At 44.6% G+C, this 24,211-nt stretch overlaps 1 long non-coding RNA gene across 2 annotated transcripts; it reads left to right on the top strand.

Annotated features, from left to right (window-relative positions):
* Positions 1 to 405: 405 nt before the first annotated feature.
* On the top strand, positions 406 to 24,211 carry LOC123814845. Of its 2 annotated transcripts, none has more exons than XR_006784999.1 (3): positions 406 to 470; positions 1,145 to 1,235; positions 24,092 to 24,211. It is a non-coding gene; the product is annotated as an uncharacterized LOC123814845 (long non-coding RNA). The 2 variants fall into 2 exon arrangements; XR_006785000.1 differs by lacking the exon at positions 24,092 to 24,211 and adding an exon at positions 2,161 to 2,294.

Genomic DNA, 24,211 nt, shown 5'->3' with positions numbered 1-24,211 from the left:
CACCCCAAATGACCTTTTGAGGAGTGTTTTTGTACGTGTGCGGAACTCTGGGGGCGCTAAAGTCTTCAAGCCAGAAGAATTTTTAGTCAGGCGCATCCTGGGCAGTCCAGAATCACGGACCCATGGTCCCCTCATGCATATGCAGCAGATTGTGATTTTTACTCGTGAGATCAGCGGAGGCGTAACTCTGTCTCAGTAAGTGAGCCCCTATCTCCTCTGGTCCACGTGGATGACCAGGGCTCAAAGTCCGCTCGGTTCCTGGCCCTTTCTCCAATGAGCCAAGGCTCGGGAGCGGAAAAATCCGGGCTCCGGACTTAGCACCGGACTTGACGTCAAGACCTGACTCCTCCCCTTGCCCTGTACTTTGGGCAAACCACTTGCCCAGACTCTCAGCTTCCCCTTGTCTGATGAAATACCTACCTCACAGGGTTGTTATGGAGGTTGAATTAGTCAGTGTATTCAATTATTAGGTAATTAAGCACATTTCTTAAGTACTTACTATGTGTAAATGCAGTGCTAAAGGCAAAGAGGTAGAATGGAGGGTAGGATAGGCGCTGATCTAACCTCAAAGCCTTGCCAATCTAGTGAGGAAGACTTGGGGGAAGGGAGAAGAAGAACAATCATCATATACTGTATGTTAATAATTGTAATTGAACCAATGCATCACGGGAAGTACTGTGGGGGATAGTATAAAAAATTAGTGGAGTCCTAATGTGAGGTGTTGGGAAGCTGGCATTTAGGCCGAGAGACCAAGGACAATTAGGAGTTGTACAGCACCAAAGTGAGAGGGGAAATGTTTGGGGCAGAAAGAACCAGTTGTCCTAGAGGTGAAGGAGGGAGGAAGCAGAGGGAGAGGTGAGCAAGGAGTAGTGCAGGCAGAGCTCCCTAATGAATTTGGGCTTTATCTAGAGAGTAATGAGAGGCCATTTTCTTCAGGGGAATGATACCAAGTTTGGGTTTCTAAAGGCGCCTGGAAGTGGGCGTGTAGAGACCAGTTAGAAGGCTGTTGTGCAGCTATCCAGGTGCAAAGTAATGGTGACTCAGACCGGGCGTTGGCTTGGGAAGGTAGAGATGTAAAGGATGTAAAATGGGATGTGGTTGGGTACTGAGGTATTGGCAGTAACACCTGGGTTTTTGTTTTGAGTATGAAGGAGTGAAAGAGCCCTTGACTAAAGTGGTGAAGCCTGAAGAAGGATCAGATTGAGGGGGAAGGTCAAGAGTTTGGCTTTGAGAAGGTAAGTTTGAAGTGCCTGTGTGGCATCTAGGTGGAGAGGGGCAGTTTTGTATGAGATTGGGGCTGGCTCAGAAGAGAGACCCGGACTGGAAATATGTATGTGGGTAACATCTGCTCACAAGTGATACATCGCGGTGCTGCGTGACATCCGAAGGGAGGGAAGGTAGATGGGATGGTAGGCAGAAGAGGAGGAGTTAAGAAAGGAGGCGGAGAATAGTGACCAGTGGAGGAGGAGGAGGAAGACCAGGGGAGCATGGGGTCCCGGGGAGAAGGTTTCAAGAAAGAGAGTGCTCAGTGGGGCTGACTATGTGAGGACAGAAATGGCATCACTGGGTTTGGTTACAAGGAAGGTTTATGGACTTGACAATCGCAAGTTCCTTGATATTGCAAGTTCCTAAAAGAAAAAAAAGATCCTAGCTGAACTGGCCTAAAAAAAAAAAGTAGCCTACCACTCAATGGCAGGTTAATTGAGTGGCTCGGCAAAGTCATCAAGGCCATGTTATCTCTCAGGTCCATTCCATCTCTGTTCTACTGTCTTCGTGTTGTTTTCATGTTCATGGCCACAAGATGGCCATCGCAGTTCCTAGGGTTACATCCATGTCAAGAAGATGCCCATTTCTTCTCTAGCAGAGACTCAAACAAACTGCATGTGGCCTCTCACTATCTTGATGCTTATGGGCTGAGGGATCAGTGTACCTATGCTGCGCACACCCGATATTCAACTCTGGAGGAGAACAGGGGTCTTCAAGTGAAAACTCTTGTTTAGAAAAAGAGAAGGGGCTAAGTGTTGGCATGGAAGTGGAACAACTGAAATTCTTGCACACTGCTAGTGAGAGAGAAAATTGGTACAACCACTTGAGAAAACTGGCAGTTTGTACTAAATCTAAACATACACCTATGCTATAACCTAGAATTTCCACTCCTAGGAATTCATTCCAAGAGAAATGAGTGCCTATGTCTACAAAATGACTTGTGCAAGAATTTTCACAGCAGATGTATTCATAGCTCGAACTGGAAATAGCTCCATGTTCACCACCAGGGGAATTAATAAACAAATTATGGCATTTTTATTCAACGGCTATACTTTGCATCTAAAAGTACAAAATACTGACATATGTGACACCGCAGACTAATCGCATGTACAGTATGTAGACTAAAAGAATCCAAACATGAAAATAGTACTTATTGTATGATTTCATTCATATAAAGCTCAAGGGCATGCAAAACTAATTTCCGATGATAGACATCAGAATAGTTATCTGGGTTGGAGGTGGAGTAGAAATGGGAAAGGAGCAAGGGGAACTTTTCTGGGGTGCCGGAAAAGGTCTGTATCTTAATCTGGTTGGAGATTAATGGGCAAAAATTCATCAAGCTCTACCATAAGCTGAGGGACTTTATGTATGTTCTACTCTTAAGAAAAATAAAATGTAAGAAAAGCGAGAAAGGGATTCTGCAAGCCTATGCCCTGTGACCTTGGCTGTTGAGCAAGAATCAGAAGGTCTGTTTTGGAGGGACTCTGCCTTCCTATAACCTTAAAGCCAGGTGTGGGCACTGAGAAGGCCTCAGTGGCCAACCCTCTCCTCTTTGGGGCCCCAGAAAACTGGAAAAGATGAGACAGGGCCTTTTTTTTTTTTTTTTAAGATTTTATTTACTTATTTTTAGAGAGGGAAGGGAGGGAGAAAGAGAGAGAGAGAGAAAGAAACATCAATGTGCGGTTGCTGGGGGTCATGGCCTATAACCCAGGCATGTACCCTGACTGGGAATCGAACCTGCGACATTTTGGTTTGCAGCCCACACTCAATCCACTGAGCTATGCCAGCCAGGGCTGAGACAGGGCCTTTTAACATGAGGCTGACTCTTGCCCTGCTGGTTCCCTTCCTCTGTGCCCTCAAGACCGCTTCACCCTGCAAGCCCACTTTCAGGTGGTAGAAATGACACCAAAGCTGGGCTCTGACTTCAGGGACCTGGAAGGTCTTTCTGCCCTAAAATTTTGCTCAGCCGATCTCGACTTCCTGCCAAGGCCTCTCCCACCTGCCATCTGAACTTAGCTAGGATCCTGCTCTCCCACTCCACACGTTCCTCGTCTCGTCCATCCCTTCTAAATCCCCCTCAGGACTTTTCTGTCTCCTCTATGTGTCGTCGAACAAGTTACTTAACTCCCCTGTGCCTTGCTTTTCCCATTTGTAAAATGAGAAAGACATGAGGATCGACCCCATATGGTTGTTTCTGGGAAGTTAGTGAGTTCCTGTTTCACAGGTCTTCAAACAGCACCCGTCACATAGTTGGCACTCACAACTACTTATTACTATGAGTGAGTAAAATAGCCTAGCCCAGGGCCTCCCGACCATGGCTTTGGAGTTTGCTATCCTAAGGAGGCAGGACAAGTGGGTTCAGATCTTTTTTTGACTTTGTAAGGTCTCTGCCCTACTCTGTCTTCAATTTCTCCAGCGCCAGGGCCCTTTTGTTCCAGGGTTCTTAGGGCTTGTAGACTCATTTTAACCAAGTCTGTGCCGACACCTAGTGGGAATATGAAGAAATGCCTAAAATTCTTACTAAACTGTCATCAACCTATTATTGACATGGACAATAATGGTATATTAAGGTCTTCCTGTGTGCCAGGCACTGAGTGTTACATGGACGCTGTTAGTTAACTTTCCATTTCACTCTGTAAAGAACAGATTCTATTGAAGAATCAGGAAGACAAGTCACTTGCCTAGGTGAGAGAGCTGGGTTTAAATCCCCAGAAATCTGCATTTTTAACCCCTCTATGCCAGGTTTCTGGATGCATACTGGGGAAACACAAAGATTAAATTCCAGCCTCATACATACCTATAATTAATAGCTATTTTAGAATAAATAAGGATTAGAGCCCATGCTTAGATAAACTATAGAATGACTCCACAGTATCTCTTAGAAAATTTAGGACCTAGGGAGCTTTTCCTTCCAAGGGCCAAGTCCCTAGAGAAGATTATGGGATCCTGCCAAGGACTCGTGATGAAGCTCAATTCCAGAATCCCAGCTGTCACTCATTCATCATCTCCATAGCTGACGCTTCCTGAGTGCCAAATATAAGCTGGCCATCGTGTCAGGCTCTAGGGATACAGTGGTGAGCAAGAAAGAGAGCGATTTCCCTGAGCTCACAGACTGATGGCAGAGGAGCCAGACGTGAAACACAAGATTATAAGCATGTCACTGTATGGCCAAGAACTATAAACAAGGGGACCTAAGTTAGTCTGGGGGTCATCAAGGAAGGCTTCCTGAAGGTGGTGACATTTAACCTGAACCCTGAAAAGGAAGAAGGAAACTTTCTGGATCATGAGAATGGGTGACGGCATTATAGGCAGAGAATAGAATTTGAGACAGCTCAGAGGTGAGAGACCAGGGCTGTTCCAGAGACCACAGGCAGGTCAGTGTGACTGGGTCTGAAGGTGAGAGAGGAGTGGCCTCTGTTGTGAACATACCACACGGGGTCTTATCGGCCAAGTTGAGGAGTTTGGGGAGCCGTTGGAAGGCTTTAAGCAGAAGATTTGAATTTTTAAAATATTGTTCTAGCTGAAGTAAATGCATTGAAGAGCAGGACAAGGAAGTGGGGAGACAGGAGGCCAAGGCAAGTGTCTGGGTGGTAGTGGCTTGGTAGAGGGTGGAGGCAGCGATGATAGAGGGAGGTGGGCTAGTGTGTGACATGTTGTGGAGGCAGGGCTGTCAGGACTTCCCGACTGCTTAAATGTGACGGGCTAAGGAAAGAAATCAAGGATGATTCTTGGGATATTGGCTTGGAAAATGGATGCATTTACTGAAATGGATTAGAATGAGGGAAGAGCAAACTTGGGGAGATTATCTTGAGTTCAGATCTACCTCGGAGGGCAGAAAGTCTTTTTGTTTTGTTTTGTTTTGTTTTGTTTAGCATAGATGATGCTGGGAGATTACTGCTGTCACAGGGAGGGGAGGAGGTGATGAGTGAGTGCCAGAAGTGTTGCTGAGAGAGAGTGCTGGGCTTTGCTGCCCTGGCAGTGGATAGAATAGTGCCAATGACTCATTCTGAAGAACCAACGAAAGGAAAAAAGGAAACCAGATTGCTTTTCAATACTTAGTTGTACAAAAGGACACTCTTTACCTTTCCTTAGAAAAACCAGATGGGTCCACATATACGTTAGCACAGAAACTTCTTTCTAGCCAACGGGTCCACTGAGGTGGGAATTTATTTGAGAGATTCAGGTTAACGTGACCCTGAGAAAAGAGTGCAGACTGTGGCCAAAAATCCGTCTAAAATGCAAAGAGTATTTAGACAGTATCCCATTGGTGGAAGCAGTGGAATTTCATCTAATTTAAGTGTAAAAGGAAATGTATCTTCAGGATCTTGGGGCACACAGAATTGAGAGGCTATAGAAGAAGCAAGCTTGACAAGTGCAGGAACCTAGGAGGCTCCCTTTCTGCCCCTGGGCCTTTGCACCTTCTGTTTCCACTGCCAGGATACCTCATCTGGCTGACTAAAATTCATTCTTAAAAGAACTAACACCTATCCCCAGACTATTCCAAAAGATTCAAGAGGAGGGAAGACTATCAAACTTATTTTACAAGGCTAGCATTATCTTAATTCCAAAACCAGATGAAGACTACAAAGAAAGAAACTTATAAGTCAACATCCCTGATGAACATAGGTGCTAAAATCCTCAACAAAATATTAGCAAACTGGACCCAGCAATACATTAAAAAGATCATACACCATGAACAAGTAGGATTTATTCCAGAGATGCAAGCTTGGTACAATATCCACAAATCAATAATTATGATACACCACATAAACATAATGAAGGATAAAAAGCACAGTCATATGAACAGATGCAGGAAAGGCATTTGATAAAATCCAGCACCTATTTATAATAAGATAAAAACTCTCAGCAAAGTGGCAATGGAAGGAACATACCTCAACATAATTAAGGCCATGTTATGACAAATCCACAGCTAACATCATACTCAACAGGCAAAAAGTGCTTCCCTTAAGACTGGGAACAAGACAAGGATGTCCAGTCTCACCACTCTTGTTCAACATAGTATTGGAAGTTCTATCCACAGCAATCAGACAAGAAGAAGAAATAAAAGTCATTCAAATTAGAAAGGAAGAAGTAAAACTGTCATTATTTGCATATGATATGATACTGTATATAGAGAGACCTAAAAAATCCACCAAGAAACTATTAAAACTGACAACTGAATTTAGTAAAGTAGCAGGATATAAAATAAATATTCAGAAATCAGCTGCATTTTTATACACCAATACTGAACTATCAGGAAGGGAAACTAAGAAAACAATTCCACGTACAATTGTATCAAAAAAACCAAACAAACCCAAAACTAGGAATACATTTAACCAAGGATATAAAAGACCCATACTCAGAAAATTAGAAGACATGAAAAATTGAAGAAGATACAAATAAGTGGAAGCATATATCATGTTCATAGATAGGGAAAATTACCATCATTAAAATGTTCATACTACCCAAAGCAATCTATAGAGTCAGTGCAATTCCCATCAAGATACCAATGACATATTTCACAGAACTAGAACAACTATTCCAAAAATGTATATGGAAACATAAAAGACCCTGAATAGGCACATCAATCTTGACAAATAAGAACAAATTTGGAGGAATCATGCTACCCAATATCAAACTATACTATGAGGCCATAGTAATCACAAAAGAGCATGGTACTGGCATAAAAACACATATGGATCAATGGAACAGATAGCCCAAAAATAAACCCGTGCCTTTATGGTCAATTTTGACAAAGGACACAAAAACATACACTAGGGTAAAGACAGTCTATTCAATAAACGGTGTTGAGAATATTGGACAGATACATGCAAAGAAAAAAAAATGACCACCTTCTTACATCATACAAAAGAATAAACTCAAAATGGATTAAAGGCTTACATGTAAGACTCAAAACCATAAAAATCCTAGAAGAAAGCATAGACAGTAATATCTTGAACATTTCTTGTAGCAATACTTTTTACGCTATATCTCCTTAGAAAAGGGAAACAAAAGAAAAAAATAAATGGAACTACATCAAACTAAAAAGTTTTTGTACAGCAAAGGAAAACATCAACAAAATGAAAAGACAAGACACTGAGTGGGAGATCATATTTGCCAATGATACGTGTAAAGACCTTATAAAACTCAATACCAAAAAGAAAAAAACAAACAAAAACACCACAATTAAAAACTGGGCAAAGGACTTCAAACAGACACTTCTCCAAACAGGACATACAGATGGCCAATAGGAAAAGATGCTCAGTGTCACTAATTATCAGAGAAATGCAAATTAAAACCACAATGAGATATCACCTCACACCTGTTAGAATGGCCATCATTAATAAATCGACCAACAAGTGTCAGCAAGGGTGTGGAGAAAAGGGAATCCTCATGTACTCTTGGTGTGAATACAGATTGGTACAGCCACTGTGGGCAGCAGTATGGAGTTACCTCAAAAAATTAAAAATAAAACTGCCTTATGACCCCCTGCAATTCCACTTCTGGGAATTTATCTGAAGAAATCCAAAACACTAATTCGAAAGAATATATATTCCCGGCCCTGGCTGGCATAGCTCAGTGGATTGAGCACGGGCTGTGAACCAAAGTGTCGCAGGTTCAATTCCCAGTCAGGAAACATGCCTGGGTTGCAGGCCACGGCCCCCAGCAACCATACATTAATGTTTCTCTCTCTCTGTCTTTCTCTTTCTCTCTCTCTCTCCCTCCCTCCCTCCCTCCCTCCCTCCCTCCCCTCTCTAAAAATAAATAAATAAAATCTTTAAAAAAAAAAAGAATATATATTCCCCTGTGTTCATTGCAGCATTATTTATAATAGGCATGATTTGGATGCAGCCCAAGTGTTCATCAGTAAATGAGTTGATACATTTACTGTGGTGCATTTATACAATGGAGTACTACTCAGTAGTAAAAAAATAAAAATAAAAAATAAATAAAAAGGAAATCTTACCCTTTGCTGTGGCATGAATGGACCTGGAGAGCATTATGCTAAGTGAAATAAGCCAGTCAGAGAAAGACAAGTGTTGTATGATTTCCCTCACATGTGGAATCTAATGAACAGAAGAGACTAATAAAATAGAAACAGACTCATAGATAGAGAAAAGACTATCAGAGGGCAGGGGGGTTGGTTGTGAAGCTGGGTGAAAAGGTGAAGGAATTAAGCAAGCAAAAGAAAAACTCATAGACACAGACAACACTAAGGTGATTGCCAGAGGGAAAGGGGGTGGGGGAGGTAGAGAGGGTACGGGGGAGATAAATGGTGATGGAAAGAGACTTGACTCAGAGTGGTGAACACAATACAATATAAAGATGAAGTACTATAGAATTGTACAACTGAAACCTAATAATTATATTAACCAATGTCACAAAAATAAATTCAATAAAAAGTAAAAAAAAGTAATAAATTGAGAGGTTGGACATGATAGTTACAAAGAGAAGATATGAATATTTTGTGAAATTTCCTATCAATTAAGTAGTCTATTTTGTATAAGAATCGAATTTCCCCCCTAGAAATATATCTTGTGCTTAGACTGCTGAGGCAGAGGGTCTAGACTTTTCTGTAATTTTGAAACTGAAAATGAACTTTAGAAGCTAAACTTTGACTAGGGATTTTGCTGAATTAAAAAAAAATACATTAGATTTCAACAAGGTGAAATTTCAAAGATCCAAGATGGTGGCAGAGTAAGTAGAAGCTGCTCTCACATTTTCCCAGGATCAAACTGCAATTATAACTAAATTATAACACAGTCATCTGAAATAATCAAATGAAGACTTGCTAAAGAAAAGTCTTATGAGTTGCAGCCAAGATGGAGGAGTAGGGAGAAACCCTTTGCTTCCTTGCACAACTAAAAGGAGGATAACAACCAATCTAAAACAACCAGAAGTGCCAGAAAATCAAACTGCATGGAACTCCGACAACCAAGGAATTAGAGAAACAGTCAACAAGACCAACCAGACCAGTAAGACAGGTGGATAGAGAGAACCCAAGACAAGGCAGCTGACCATGTGGGTGGGGCTGGATGAGAGAACTCCCGTGCAGGTGGGGCAGGCTGCAGCGAGGCCTCGGACCCCACCAGCGGGGCTGATTGAACGGGCAGCTGAGACTCAGAACTGATTGTGGACTATGGTAGGGTTTGCCACAGTGGGAGAAGCTCCCAGTCTCACACAAGGGTTCATTGGAAAGTGGGGCTAGAGCCCAGCAGGCCAGCTACATTGTTCCATCTCTGACCCCTCCCCCACAGGCAGCACCCCAATGCAGCAAGGAGGGTTGCCCTGCCCTGATCAATACCTAAGGCTCTGCCCCCTTACAACTTAACAGGGGTGCTGAGACAAAGAAATAGGGCCCAAATGAAAGAACTGACCAACACTCCAGGAGAGCTAAGCAATAAGGAGAGTGCCAACCTCTTTGATGGAGAGCTTAAAGGCCTGCTAATCAAAATGTTCATGGAACTGATTGAGCTTGGTCAAAAATGAAAGAACAAATAAAAGATACCCAAAGTGAAATAAAGCAAAATATTCAGGGAACCAACAGTGACAGGAAGGAAACCAGGATTCAAATCAACAAATTGGAACAAAAAGAAGAAATAAACATCCAACTGGAACAGAATGAAGAAACAATTCAAAAAAATGAAGAGAGGCTGAGGAACCTCTGGGACAACTTTAAATGTTCCAATATCCAAATTACAGGGGTGCCAGAAGGAGAAGAACAAGAGCAAGAAGTTGAAAGCTTATTTGAACAAATAATGAAGGAAAACTTCCCCAATCTGGCAAGGGAAATAGACTTCCAGGAAGTCCAGGAAGCCCAGAGACTCTCAAGGAAGTTGGACCCAAAGAGGAATACACCAAGGCACATCATCATTAAGTTACTCAAGATTAAAGATAAGGACAGAATCTTAAAAGCAGCAAGAGAATAGGAGACAGGTACTTACAAAGGAGTGCCCATAAGGCTATCAGCCTATTTCTTAAAAGAAATCTTGCAGGCAAGAAGGGACTGGAAAGAAGTATTTGAAGTCATGAAAGGCAAGGACCTACATCTAAGATTCCTCTATCCAGCAAAGCTTTCATTTAGAATGGAAGGGCAGATAAAGTGCTTTTCAGATAAGGTCAACTTAAAGGAGTTCATCGTCACCAAGCCCTAATTATATGAAATGTTAAAGGGATTTATCTAAGAAATGCAAGACCAAAACCTATGAACAGTAAAACAACTACAAACTCACAACTATCAACAAATGAATCTAAAAAATAAAGAAAAACAATGAAAATAAAAACTAAGCAAACAACTAGAATAGGAACAGAATCAGAGAAATGGAGATCACATGGAGGGTTTTCAGTGGGGAGGGGGAGAGGAGGAAGGGAGGGAAGGTACAGGGAAGAAGAAGCATAATTGGTAGGCATAGAAATAGAGGGGCAGAAGTAAAAAATGGTGTAGGAAACAGAATTCAAAGACCTTATATGTACAACCCATGGACATGAACTAAGGGCGGGGGAGGAATGCTAGAGAGTTGCGGAGTGCATGTGGGGAGAGGGGATAAAGAGGGAAAATTGGGAAAACTGTAATGGCATAATCAATAACAAAATGAAAAAAAGTCTTATAACAAAGGATTTACAGAAGAAGCCACATGGAGACTGGTAGGAAGAGTGGAGATGTGAAAAGGACTGGCCCCAATCCTGTGGGTAGTGGCTGAGGTTCTGGAGGGCTATCTCAGCTGTAGATGGAGGGGCTTCCCTCCAAGAAGCATGGGGTCTAAACCTCAAGCCAGGCTCCCCAGTCCACAGCACCAGAGCTAGGAAGAGGTGCTCACATAACATCTGGCTGTGAAAAGCAGTGAAGTTTCTATCTGCCTGGGAGAGGTAGGAGCTTACTAGAGACAAAGACACTCTATTTAAAAAGAGCCACTGCACAAAATTTTATTTCCAGCCACTCACTCTGGGCTCTGCCAGAGGGATGGTGGAGCACACTGGAGTCACGTGAAGAGATTCTGGGGTTTGTGGCTCTGGGGATGGAGCTGAAGAGACAGCTGCCAGCAACCATGTACTGAGTCACTCTACTGCACTGCAGACTCCGTCATTCTTGGGTGGAGCAAGCCCCTCTGTGGGGCATCAGCCTGGGGGAAAGCAATAGCTCCAGGCTCTGGTATCCTCTCCAACCTGTGGTGCTTATGCTCTGCTGAGGAGTACAGCCAGAGGATCTTTCAGTGACTGAACCTAACATGCAGCTGGGAGGCAGAGGTAGGTGGAGGTAGATCTTGAGATGGATTGGGACTTTTGCTGACCTGCCCCAGGGCCTGGTGCTGGTAAAAGCTGGCCTTGGAGCACAGCTTGGTTCTTCCCATTTGCACTCAGGCCCAGCAGAGGCAGCCACAAACTGTGGGTCACTGATAGCTCCAAAGAAGTTACCTAGGGCTCATGACAAACAGGTCTGACACTGGTCTGCACCAGAGTCCCTTCCACGAGGCCCAGAACCAATATACCCAGTGGTCAACTTCAGACAACAGAGTGGGCTCCAATAAGCTTCACAAGCAGCATATTTAAAGGGAGTCCTTGGCAGGCACCGAACCCTGCTGAGGTGATGCGCACTCCGGCCTGTGTGGCCTGTGTGTTGCAGCTGTGATGAACAAATTCACATGGACTACAGAAGACCTGTGGAGGAAAAGGGACAGCATGGCCTTTCTCTAAGAGGGGTCCCCGACCCCTGCCTGGACAGGCTTTTATTGATTTTCTGGGTACATTACTTGAAGGATGGTCCTCATTTACTATGCACAGGTTTGCTTTAGATGATTACCTTTTACAGATAACAAAGGAAAGAATGTTGCTCATTACTTCAAAGAAAAGGATGTGGCAGATGCAAGGGGGAAAGTGGTTGAACTGGTTGCACTCCATGCTTGGGAGGTTTAGCACAGACCTTAGGAATTTACTTTAAAGATATGCAGTAAACATTTGCTGCCTCAATTCAGGGTGAGGAAGTTTTAGCAAAAAACAAGCCTCATAGCAGCCTAGGTACAATGCAGACCTGATTCCCAATGGGAAAACCGATCCATGGGCCCGGGGCCTGTGTGCCAACTTGCTCCCCAGCCAGTTTCCTGAGTCAGAGGCTGGGCTATATTCTCCACTGGCAGGCAGACCGGTTCCCTATACTGAGGCATATTCCACTTTGTGTGGTCTGCACCTGCACAGCAGCTCACTCACTGTGGTCAAGGTTGAGCCTTACAGTCAGCCAGCCTGGGGGTCGATCCTACACATGAACATTGAGTGCCCATAGCAATCAATTCTCAATTACAACAGGAGGGTCCACATAACCCACACAAAGGACATTCCTGGAGCACACACCTCAGGTAACCAAGGAGACTGCAAAACTAGACCCCACAGGATATCTACTATATGAGACCACCCCGTGAAGACTGGGAGTCATAGTAAATCTATCTGATGATACACAGAAACAAACACAAAGAGGCAGCCAAAATGGAGAGACAAAGAAACAGGCCCCAGATAAAAGAACTGGAGAAATCTCCAGAAAAAGAGCTAAATTAAGTTTATCAGATTGAGTTCAAAGCAATGGTTGTAAGGATGCTCAAGACCATGAAAAAGGACATAGAAACCATGAAAAAGAACCAGTCAGGAATGAAGAATACATTGGAAGTAATAAACCATAGATTAGATGTAGCAGAGGATGGAATCAGTGATTTAGAAAATAAGGTTGAAAAAAAAAAAAACACCCAATCAGAACAGCAAAAATAAAAAGGCATTTTTAAAAATGAGGACACTTTTTTCTTATTTATTTTTAGAGAGGGGGAAGGGAGGGAGGAAGAGAGGGAGAGAAACATCAATGTGTGGTTGCCTCACATATGCCCCCTACTGGGGACCTGGCCTGCAACTGAGGCATGTGCCCTGACTGGGAATTGAACCTGCAGCCCTTTGATTTGCAGGACAGCCACTCAATCCATCGAGCCACACCAGCCAGGGGAATAAATGAGGACACTTTAGGGGAGCAGTCCCAACCTACTTGGCACCAGAGACTGGTTTTGTGGAAGACAGTTTTTCCATGGACGATGGGGTGAAGGTTGGGGAGGGGTAAAAGAGGAGGCAGTGCTCAGGAGGTAATGTAAGTGATGCTTCACTTGCTTACCCCATGCTCGCCTCCTGCTGTGTGGCCTGGTTCCTAACAGGCCATGGTCTAGAACCAGTCCATGGCCCCAGTATTGGGGACAACATGAAGCACAACAACATGCATGTCATGGGGATACCAGGAGAAGAAGAGATAGAGCAAGAGACAGGACCTATTTGAAGAAATAATGACTAAGCCCTGGTTGAGGCATTTACAGGAGCAACTGATCAATGTTTCTTACACCAATGTCTCTCTCCCTCCACCTTCCCCTTCATCTCTAAAATCAATAAACATATCCTCAGCTGAGGATTAAAAGAAAGAGGAAGGAAGGAAGGAAGGAAGGAAGGAAGGAAGGAAGGAAGGAAGGAAGAAGAGAGAAAGACAGACACAAATACAGGAAGTGCAGAGAGTCCCAAACCAGATGAACCCAAGGAAGCCCACACCAAGGCATATCATAATTAAAATGGCAAAGGTTAAAGACAAAGAGAATGTTAAAAGCTGCAAGAGAAAGATAGTTACTTACAAAGGGTGCTTTCATAAGACCATCAGCTGCTTTCTCAACAGAACATTTCAGGCCTGAAGGGATTGGTATGAAATATTCAAAATGAAGTAAAGCAAGTACCTACAACCAAGACTACTTTGTCTAGCAGGGCTGTCATTTAAATTAAAGGAGAAATAGAGAGTTTCCTAGACAAGAAAAAGCTAAATGAGTTTTTACCACCAAACCAGTATTGCAGGAAATGTTGAAGGGCCTGCTAGAAGAAGGAGAAAAATAAACAAAAAACAGGAACACAATGAAAGGAATAAAATGGCAATAAATACATACCTATCAGTAATCACTTTCAATGTAAATAGCTTAAATGCTTCAATGAAAAGATACAGGGTAGTGAATGGATTACAAAAAAAACAAACAAGACCCATATAGATGAGGATTTTCCAGAAAGTATCCAGCCAGCGATGCACTATGACAAATAGAGACATTTATTGAAGAATACACAAGGCACATTGTATGTAGGACAATGACACCTCATTCCCCTTCAAAGTAGACACCTTTGGGACCTCATACAGTTCTCCCAGCATTTCTTCCACTGTTCAAAACACTGCAATATCCTTTGTTAGAATTGCCATAAGCTGCCCTGTTGTATTTTCCTGAATCTCATCAACAGTCTGAAATCTCTTCCCTTTCAAAGGTGATTTTAGTTTTGGGAAAATCCAGGAGTCTTTGTTGATTGCAGATCCTACACATTCAACATTCTAAGGGGTTCTGCTTGTTGCAGATCTTCCAGAAAGTGGATCACTTTCAACAGATTCTCGACCACCTTTGGAGTGTTTGTGCCACACTTTGATTGTGCTGCACTCATGGCATTATCCCTGAGAGCCTTCTGAATCATCTGAAGAATTTCTGTAGCGGAATGTTCAAGCTTAATGCAAAATTTGATGCAGATTTTTTGCTGTACTCGGTCATTTTGAATAGGATGGCCACATGGTTCATGTGCTCACTCAGTGGCATCTGCCTCCCCCACTGACTAGAACAGTGAAGTCGTCATTGCTCTGGCATGTGCATTCCAGTCCACTCTCCTTGGCTGCCAGATTACATTCATGTCATGCAAACCATTCCTGTTATATTACCAATGGCTGGGCTTTTTCCCAACAGACCTTGATGCTGTCTATAAGAGATCCACTTTAGGACAAGATACACACAGACTAAAAGTAAAGTGATGGGAGTAGATATTTCATGAAAATGGAAATTTTAAAAAAGCTGGGGCAGCAATGATTATATCTGACAAAATAGACTTTAAAAACAAAGGCCATAATAAGAGACAAAGAAGGACACTACATAATGGTAAAGGGAGCAATCCAACAAGAGGATGTAACCCTTGTAAACATTTATGTACCTGGTATAAGAGCACCTAAATGTGTAAAGCAAATCCTGCCAGACATAAAGGGAGACACTGACAGTAATGCAGTAATAGTTGGGGACTTTCACACCCTATTGACATCAATGGATAAATCTTCCAGACAGAAAATCAGTAAGAAAATGGCAGCCTTAGATGACATGCTAGATCAGATGGATTTAATTGATGTCTTAAGAGCATTTCATTCCAAAGCAGCAGAATGTACATTCTCTTCAAGTGCACATGGAACATTTTCTAGGTTAGCTTACATGGTAGGATACAAAACAAGTCTCAATAAATTTAAGAAGATTGAACTCATATCAGGCATCTGCTCTGGCCATAATGGTATGAAACTAGAAATCAGTCACAAGGAAATGAACTGAAAAATACACAATGACAGGGAGACTCAAGAACATGTTACTAAACAATGAATAGGTTCACAATGAGATCAAGGCAGAAATCAAAAGATACCTCGAAACAAATGAAAAGGAGAACACAACACATATGACCCATGGATGTGAACAATGACTTTCAGAAAATTTACTTCACCTGATGAATACAATTTCAAAAATTCTTGAGGTCAAATAACTAATCTTTGGAGGCATAGGTAGAAACCCTTCACTTCTTGGCACAATTAAAAGGAGGATAAAACCAATAGAAAATAAATAAACAACTGAAAGTGTCAAACTGCATGGAACTCTGACAACCAAGGAATTAAAGGAAAGTCAACCAGACCAACCAGACCAGTTAGACAGGCAGACGGAGAGAACCCACAGCAAGGCGGCCAACCATGAGAGTGGGGCTGACTGAAGGGGAAACAGACTCAGAGCTGGCTGTGGACTGTGGTGGGGGTTGCCACAGTGGGAGAGACTCCCAGTCTCACACAGAGTTAATTGGAAACTGGAGCTAGAGCCAAGCAGGCCAGCTGCATTGTTCCATCTCTGACCCCTCCCCCACAGGCAGCACCCCAATGCAGCAAGGAGGGTTGCTGTGCCCTGATCAATATCTAAGGCTCCACCCCCTTACAGCTTAACAGGGGTGCTGAGACAAAGAAATAGGGCCCAAATGAAAGAACTGACCAACACTCCAGAAGGAGAGCTAAGCAATAAGGAGAGTGCCAACCTCTTTGATGGAGAGCTTAAAGGCCTGCTAATCAAAATGTTCATGGAACTGATTGAGCTTGGTCAAAAATGAAAGAACAAAGGAAAGATACCCAAAGTGAAATAAAGCAAAATATTCAGGAAACCAACAGTGACAGGAAGGAGACCAAGACTCAAATCAACAAATATGGAACAAAAGGAAGAAATAAATATTCAACTGGAACAGAATGAAGAAACAAGAATTCAAAAAAATGAAGAGAGGCTGAGGAATCTCTGGGACAACTTTAAATGTTCCAATATCCGAATTATAGGGGTGCCAGAAGAAGAACAAGAGCAAGAAGTTGAAAGCTTATTTGAACAAATAATGAAGGAAAACTTCCCCAATCTGGCAAGGGAAATAGACTTCCAGGAAGTCCAGGAAGCCCAGAGACTCTCAAGGAAGTTGGACCCAAAGAGGAATACACCAAGGCACATCATCATTAAGTTACTCAAGATTAAAGATAAGGACAGAATCTTAAAAGCAGCAAGAGAATAGGAGACAGGTACTTACAAAGGAGTGCCCATAAGGCTATCAGCCTATTTCTCAAAAGAAATCTTGCAGGCAAGAAGGGACTGGAAAGAAGTATTTGAAGTCATGAAAGGCAAGGACCTACATCCAAGGTTCCTCTATCCAGCAAAGCTTTCATTTACAATGGAAGGGCAGATAAAATGCTTCCCAGATAAGGTCAACTTAAAGGAGTTCATCATTACCAATCCCTCATTATATGAAATGTTAAAGGGACTTATCTAAGAAGTGGAAGAAAATAAAAAACTATGAACAAACGAACCTAAAAAAAAAACAATGAAAACAAAAACTAAGCAAACGACTAGAACAGGAACAGAATCAGAGAAATGGAGATCACATGGAGGGTTTTAAGTGGGGAGGGGGAAGGAAGAATAGGAGGGAAAAGGTACAGGGAAGAAGAAGCTTAATTGGTAGGCATAATATAGACAAGGAGAGGTCAAAAATGGTATAGGAAACAGAATTCAAAGAACTTCTATGTACAGCCCAGGGACATGAACTAAGGGTGGGGGGAATGATGGAGGGTTGCGGGGTGCAGGGCAGAGGGGGCTAAAGGGGGACAATTGGGAAAACTAATACCATAATCAATAAAATATACTTAAAACAAAACAAAACAAAACAACAAATAACCAATCTTTGGCCTCTGGAGAATGACAGTGAAAATATCGTTTCACCCTATTTTTATATGAGAAAAGGTTTTTTAAAAACAGTGGATGGTTTCTTGATCGGCAACCTGAAGTTCTGCCCGGGGACTCGTTCTTACCTGTTTCAACTCATTCATTGATTAAAATACACATGTGCGCGTGCGCACACACACTCATACACACACACCAACCCCAAATCTGTGGGACACAGGGAAAGAAGTCTAAATGGGGAATTCTCAGCATTACAGGCCTATCCCAAAAATAAGAAAAATCTCAAATAAACAGTTTAACTCCACACTTAAAGGAACTTGAAAAGGAAGAACAGCCCTGGCTGGCATAGCTCAGTGGATTGAGCGCGGGCTGTGAACCAAAGTGTCGCAGGTTCGATTCCCAGTCAGGGTACATGCCTGGGTTGCAGGCCATGGCCCCCAGCAACCGCACATCGATGTTTCTCTCTCTCTCTCTCTTTCTCTCTCCCTTCCCTCTATAAAAATAAATAAATAAATCTTTAAAAAAAAAAAAAGAAAAGGAAGAGCAAACAACCCACAGTGAGTAGAAGGAAGGAAATAATAAAGACCAGAAAAGAAATAAATGAAATAGAATCTAAATAAATACAAAAGATCAATGAAACCAAGAGCTGGTTCTTCTAAAAGATTAACAAGATTGACAAACCTTCAACCAGACTCATCAAGAAAGAAAAAGAGGACTCAAATAAAAGCAGACATGAAAGAGGAGAAGTGGCAACTGACACCAAAGAAATACAAAGGACTGTAACAAAATATTGTGAACAACTACATGCCAACAAATTGGACCATCTGGACAAAATGGATAAACACATGATCTTCCAAAACTATTTCAGGAAGAATCAGAGAATTTGAATAGACATATTACAAGTAGTAAAATTGAAGGAGTAATTTTTTAAAGATTTTATTTATTTTTAGACGAGAAGGGAGAGGTGAGGGGGAGAGAAATATCAATGTGTGGTTGACTCCTGCGTGCCCCACACCGGGGGCCTGGCCTGCAACCCAGGCATGTGCCCTGACTGGGAATTGAACCAGCAATCCCTGGGTTCCTGGGCCAGCGCTCAATCCACTGAGCCACACCAGCCAGGGCTGAACTAGTAATTTTTTAAAAAAACTCCAACAAACAAAAGTCCTGGACCAGGTGGCTTCACAGGTGAATTTTACCAAACATTCAAAGAACTAACACCTATCCTTCCCAGATGATTACAAAAAATTCAAGAGGAGGGAAGGCTCCCAAGCTCATTTTCTGAGGCCAGCATCATCCTAACTCCAAAACCAGATAAAGACACTGCAAAGAAAGAAAATTATAGGCTGATATCCCTAATGAACATAGATGCTAAATTCCTCAACAATTTATTAGCAAACTGGACCCCACAATACACTGCAAAGGCCATACACTGGGGTCAAGTGGGATTTATTCTGGGGATGCAAGGTTGGCACAATCTCTACAAATCAATAATTGTGGTCACCACATAAACAAAATGAAAGATGATAACCACATGATTGTATCAACAGATGCAGAAAAGCATTCGATAAAACCCAGCAGGACTGAAGAAGAAGGGACACTTCAAACTCATTCCATACATCATCTTGACACCAAAGCCAGATGAGGACACAGCAAAAGAAAACTAAAGACCATCCTTCCTTATGAACACTGACGTAAAAACCTTCAACAAAATACTAGCAAATCAAGTATTAAAAGCAGCATTTTAAATGATTATACACTGTGCCCAGGTAGTACAAGGATGGTTTGACATAAAATCGATCAATGTAATATCCACCACATTAGCAAAATATAAATATATGTTTTGCATAAGCCCTAGAACAGTAAAACAATTATGAATAAGAAAAATAAAATGGGAGGAATTACTCTACCTGATAATGAAATTTACTATATAGCTACAGAAATTTAGGCTTGTTTGGTACTGGCAGAAGGGCAATCTACCCTTCTACATAGATCAATGTAGGAGAATAGAGAAGCCAAAACCTGACCTACATAAATGTGCCCAAATGATTTTTGACAAAGGTGCAAAAGCAATTCAATGGAGGAAAGGTAACTCGGTTGCTGGAACGGTTGGCGATCCACAGGCAAACACGCATGCAAACATGCCCATCAACTTAAATCCCACATACTACACAAAAATTAACTCAAAATGTGTTGTGGACTTAAATGGAAAACTGTAAGATTTTTAGGAAAAAAATAGGAGAAAATATTTAGGATCTAGAAAGATCTTAGATTGGGCAGCAAAAGCATGACCCGTGGAGGAAAATCCGGCCTCATCTGTTTGGCCCCCATCACAAACTGCGCTCCGTGAAAGACCACCTGAAATGGTGAGAAGACGAGCCCTGTCCCGCTCCAACCTTACCCCTCACCCTGACCCTCCCCTGTCCTGAGACTTGAAGTGCATGCTCCTGCCCCTGCCTCATTTCCATTACCTAAGGTCTGTCTGGTAATTGCAACTTCCAAGAAGTTTGCAGGAAGCAGGGACTCCCCGTCCTGACCATTTCAGTTTGCCTCTTTCTGCCCCGCCCCCCAGCCCCCAAGGCTCTGGGGCAAACGCACATCCTTTCTTTCCTTTTAGAATCCCGCCCCGGGGTGTTCGCTCACACTCTGCCCTCCCGCTGGGTGCCACTCTGTCTCTTGAAATCTCACCACGCCGTCAAATTCTGTCCCAGGCGCCACCATGACCCAGAGGTTTTCCCACCCCTTCTCAGTTCCATGTGGTCCCACAAGCAGCTCGCAGACACCGGGTCCTTGTCGCAGAGGCTATGCTGGCCCATTCGCTCCTCGCGGCCCTGTTCGGTCCAGCCAGGCCGTGGCAACGGCGCCTCCCTGCTCCCCTCTCCTGCTCCCTGTGCCCCACAGCTTGTTCCCGCAGGGAAGCCGGCGTGATCTTCTAGAAGAGAGATCAGGCTCCATCGCCCTCTGCTTGAAATTCTTCAAGCCCCTCTCTCGGCTCCTCGAAGAGTTTCTTAATTCCATACTGTGACCCTTCAGGCAATGTGCCTTAGCTTGGGTTCCGAGACCAGGATTTGGTATAGAAAGCGATCACAGGAAGCTTGTGTGGGAGCTGGGAAGTGAGACGGGGGAGAGAGAGCCAACACAGGGGATGGTGGGGGCGTCACTGCCTCGGGCCCCACGGAACCCTCGGAGGAACTAGGTGGAGACGTGTCAAAAAGGCCCCACGGCGGGGTGAGGCAGCCAGAGCCAGGACGAGGGGGAGGCGAGTGTGCTGCCCAGGGCGGCGAAGCCAAGGAGAAACCACAACGAGATACCACTTTGCACCTTCTGGGTGGCTGTAATCAAAAAGACAGAGAATGCCAAATGCTGGCGAGGATGTGGAGAAACTGAAGCCTTCATAGACCGTCAGCAGCGGCTGTGAAGACAGTTTGGCAGTTCCTCCAAAAGTTACACGTTGACTTGCCACGTGACCCAGTAATCCGCTCCTAGGTACACACCCAAGAGAAATGAACATACTTCTTCACCAGATTGTACAGAAATGTTCATAGCAACATTTTCACAACTGGCAAAACGTGGAGACAACCCACATGTCCATGAACTGAAGAACGGATAAACAAAAATGTGCCTTTTCCATACAATGGAGTATTTATTACTCAGCTGTATCAGGGAACGAAGCGCTGATACAGGCTGCACATGCCAAGTGAAAGAAGCCAGACACGAAAGACCACAAAGTGTATGATTCTACTTCCGTGGAATGTCTGACAGACCTGGGTAGGCCTGGGAGTCATGGAAAGTCACCAAACAGGAAAACTGTGCTGTGGGAAACTGTAGCCTGGGACACTGCCTGCCAACGCTGCCCAGGACAAACAGATGCCCGGCTAAGCCTGGGGCCTGGGGTCGGCCAGCCGATCCGGCACAACAGGATGCAGCTTTAACCCGAGCCTGACAAGAGGTATCGAGAACAATGGTCAGCAGAAATGGCACCCAGCAACCAGCTCTAGCAGTCAGACTCTGACACCCCAACCAGTTACCCTTCGCGGGATTCCGAGCCTAAAAACCCTGCCCTAAGAACTGAGCGAGTCCCATCCTCCCTTGGTTGGCTCCCCAACCTCCCCAGGTTGGCTCCATTTTCCCTGTTGTTCCCCACGAATAAACCCTGCTCCTTAGCTCGCTGCGTCCACCTGGTTTCTTGAGCGATCCCGGCCTAACAATGTCTGGACTGGGCAAGTCCATAGAGACAGCAAGTGGGTTAGTGGTTATCTAGGGCTGGGGGCAGGGGTGGGGTGGAATGTGAGATGGTAGCTGGTTAAGGAAGGGGTACAGGGTTTACGTGGGGGTGATGAAAATGTTCTGGAATTAGCGGTGATGGTTGCACAATTTTATGAATATACTGAAAACCATTGAATTGTACACTTGAAGAGGGTGAACTTGATGATGTGTGAATTATATCTCAATAAAGCTGTTACAAAAACATGTCAGAAGGCCTCCACTCTCAGGTGCTGATTCTCCGTTTGCACAACCCTGAGAGTGAGGATCTCAAATTTTGAGCTCTCGGCACCTCCCTTCTACACCGCCACCCTGGCCCTGGAGGAAGATGGGGTATTTACCCTCTAACTTCGGGTCCTCATTGATTGAGGGTCACCCCTGAGGTGGAACACTCCTGGCTTGTCCTCTGCATCCAGCCAAGCTCAGGGCTGTGGGCAGGTGGCTCCCTTAGGCGGAGAGACTCGGGAAGCCACCGTGGTGTGTGGGGGCTGATGGCCGTGGCACTGTCAGTGTCTGCCACACCCTGTGTCCTCTGGCCACTGAAAGGTTCAGTTGGAGAGCTCCCGCCCTGCTCCAGGCATTCACTGGTCTGCTTGCTGTCACTGCAGCTTAGCTTTTCCTCTCCTAGAATTGCACACCATGGGATAATTAATTTGCCATGTACTCTTTGGTGTTTGATTTCTTTTGCTCAGCTTCGTGTTTCCTAGAATCATACATGTTGTCGGGGGTATTGGTTATCATGCAGCCTTATTGCTGAGCTGTGTTCTGTCGTGCGGACATATCTTGAATTGTTTCTTCACTCTGCTGTCTGGGCACCTGAGCTGTTCCCAGTTTTCAGCTGTGAGGACTAAAGCTGCTGTGAATGTCCACGGGCAAGGCTTTCTGTGGACAGATGGACATACGCTTCCACTTCTCTCGAGTACACCCAGCAGTGGAATTGCTAGATTATCAACTGGCATCATATTTCCTATTTGCCTTTTTTTTAAATTAATGGTCTACCTTTCCCACCAACCTTCAAGAAGGGGGAACTTTGCCCCCCACTGGAGGCTCAGGTCCCAGCAAGCACCTGGCCTGTAGGCGGCGCTCAGCAAGTCCACACTGAGCGAGTGAAATGCCAGCAAGGCTGACTTCCGAAGGGTGGAGCTCCAAGCCAGGGGTCTGAGACCCCCGGGCGCTCCTCCCCAGCCTCAGGTTCCCGCTGTGGCTCCTGTGAGACTGGAAACTCTGAACCTTGAAGGAAATAATCCACAGGAGAGGGATTTCCTGTGACGCTGACATGTGACAGGGGAGTCGGCCTCCTCTCCTCTCCCTTAGGACATGACCTGTCCCTTTCGAGTGGCACTTTTCCCGCCGCTGGGTGACTGGGTGTGCCTTTCCCTCCTGGAGTGTTTATGCAGGCCTGTCTCTTACCGCTCCGCCCCACACCACGAGGGTCGCCGTCCTCGGGTCCAAAGTCTGCCCAGGTCTTCCACCACCAGCCACCCCTTCCATGCCCCTCTGGGCTCCTGAGAAGGGCCCGGGTGGTATTGTGTCCATGTTTTAGGGTGGGCCTGGAGCGTCTGAGGCTGGCGGGTATTTGTGTGTTTGTCAATCTCGCCATCTGTGGCTCCAGTCCGGTGGTACAGCCAACCACATCTGAAGACAGCACCCGCCTCGGCGAGAACCAGGGCTGCTCTCCCGCTATTGTCCAGCAGGTGGCGCCAGTGCTCCATGGAGGAGCGCCGCACTCGCCACCGGTGCGGGGCGGAGGGCTGACCGGGACTGCGAGAGAGCACGCTCAGCCGGTTTTGAGACTCTCGTAGCCTCAAGATCCTTTGGTTGTTTAGAAAGGGTTAGGAATGCTACTGAGATCTCCGTCCCAACCCAGCGTGCCACGCCACCTCCAGTTTTAATGGAGGGGTCTGTAGGAAAGAGGGTGGGAGTAGTGTTCTCTAACTGGGCTGCTCAGACGTGCTTCTAGGCCGGAGGGACGGACTCCGTGGCCTCTCAGTCCCTCAAAGACTTCCGTCGGCTGCTGGGAAGTCTGAGAGCGCCGGGCTGAGGTCTAGAGGGCAACCCTGGGGACTTGGCCCCTCCGGAGGTTTCCCAGTGTGAGGAGGGGGCTCTGAAAGAATGTTTATTCACCGTAAAACGGGTATGTAGGGAAGCGACACCTCTGGTTCTTTCTCTTCCTTTCTGCTCCATCCTAGTTCAGGCTGGAGGCTTAAGAGGTGGCTGGGCCAGTGTCCTCAGGACTCCCTTCTTGCACCACCCAGGCACGGCTGCTTCCAGAAGAGACCCCCACTCATTCCTGGACACTGCTCCCTTGGATAATGAGATGGCCATCTAACCAAAGAGTATGCACTTTCATTACCTAAGCAGCCTGAGTCAAATGG

Source organism: Phyllostomus hastatus, unplaced genomic scaffold, assembly GCF_019186645.2.
Source record: "Phyllostomus hastatus isolate PE091 unplaced genomic scaffold, TTU_PhHast_1.1 phas_contig_17, whole genome shotgun sequence".
NCBI lineage: Eukaryota > Metazoa > Chordata > Mammalia > Chiroptera > Phyllostomidae > Phyllostomus > Phyllostomus hastatus.
Note: the sequence above shows the minus strand (reverse complement) of the source record. Positions and strands in the feature narration are given on the sequence as shown.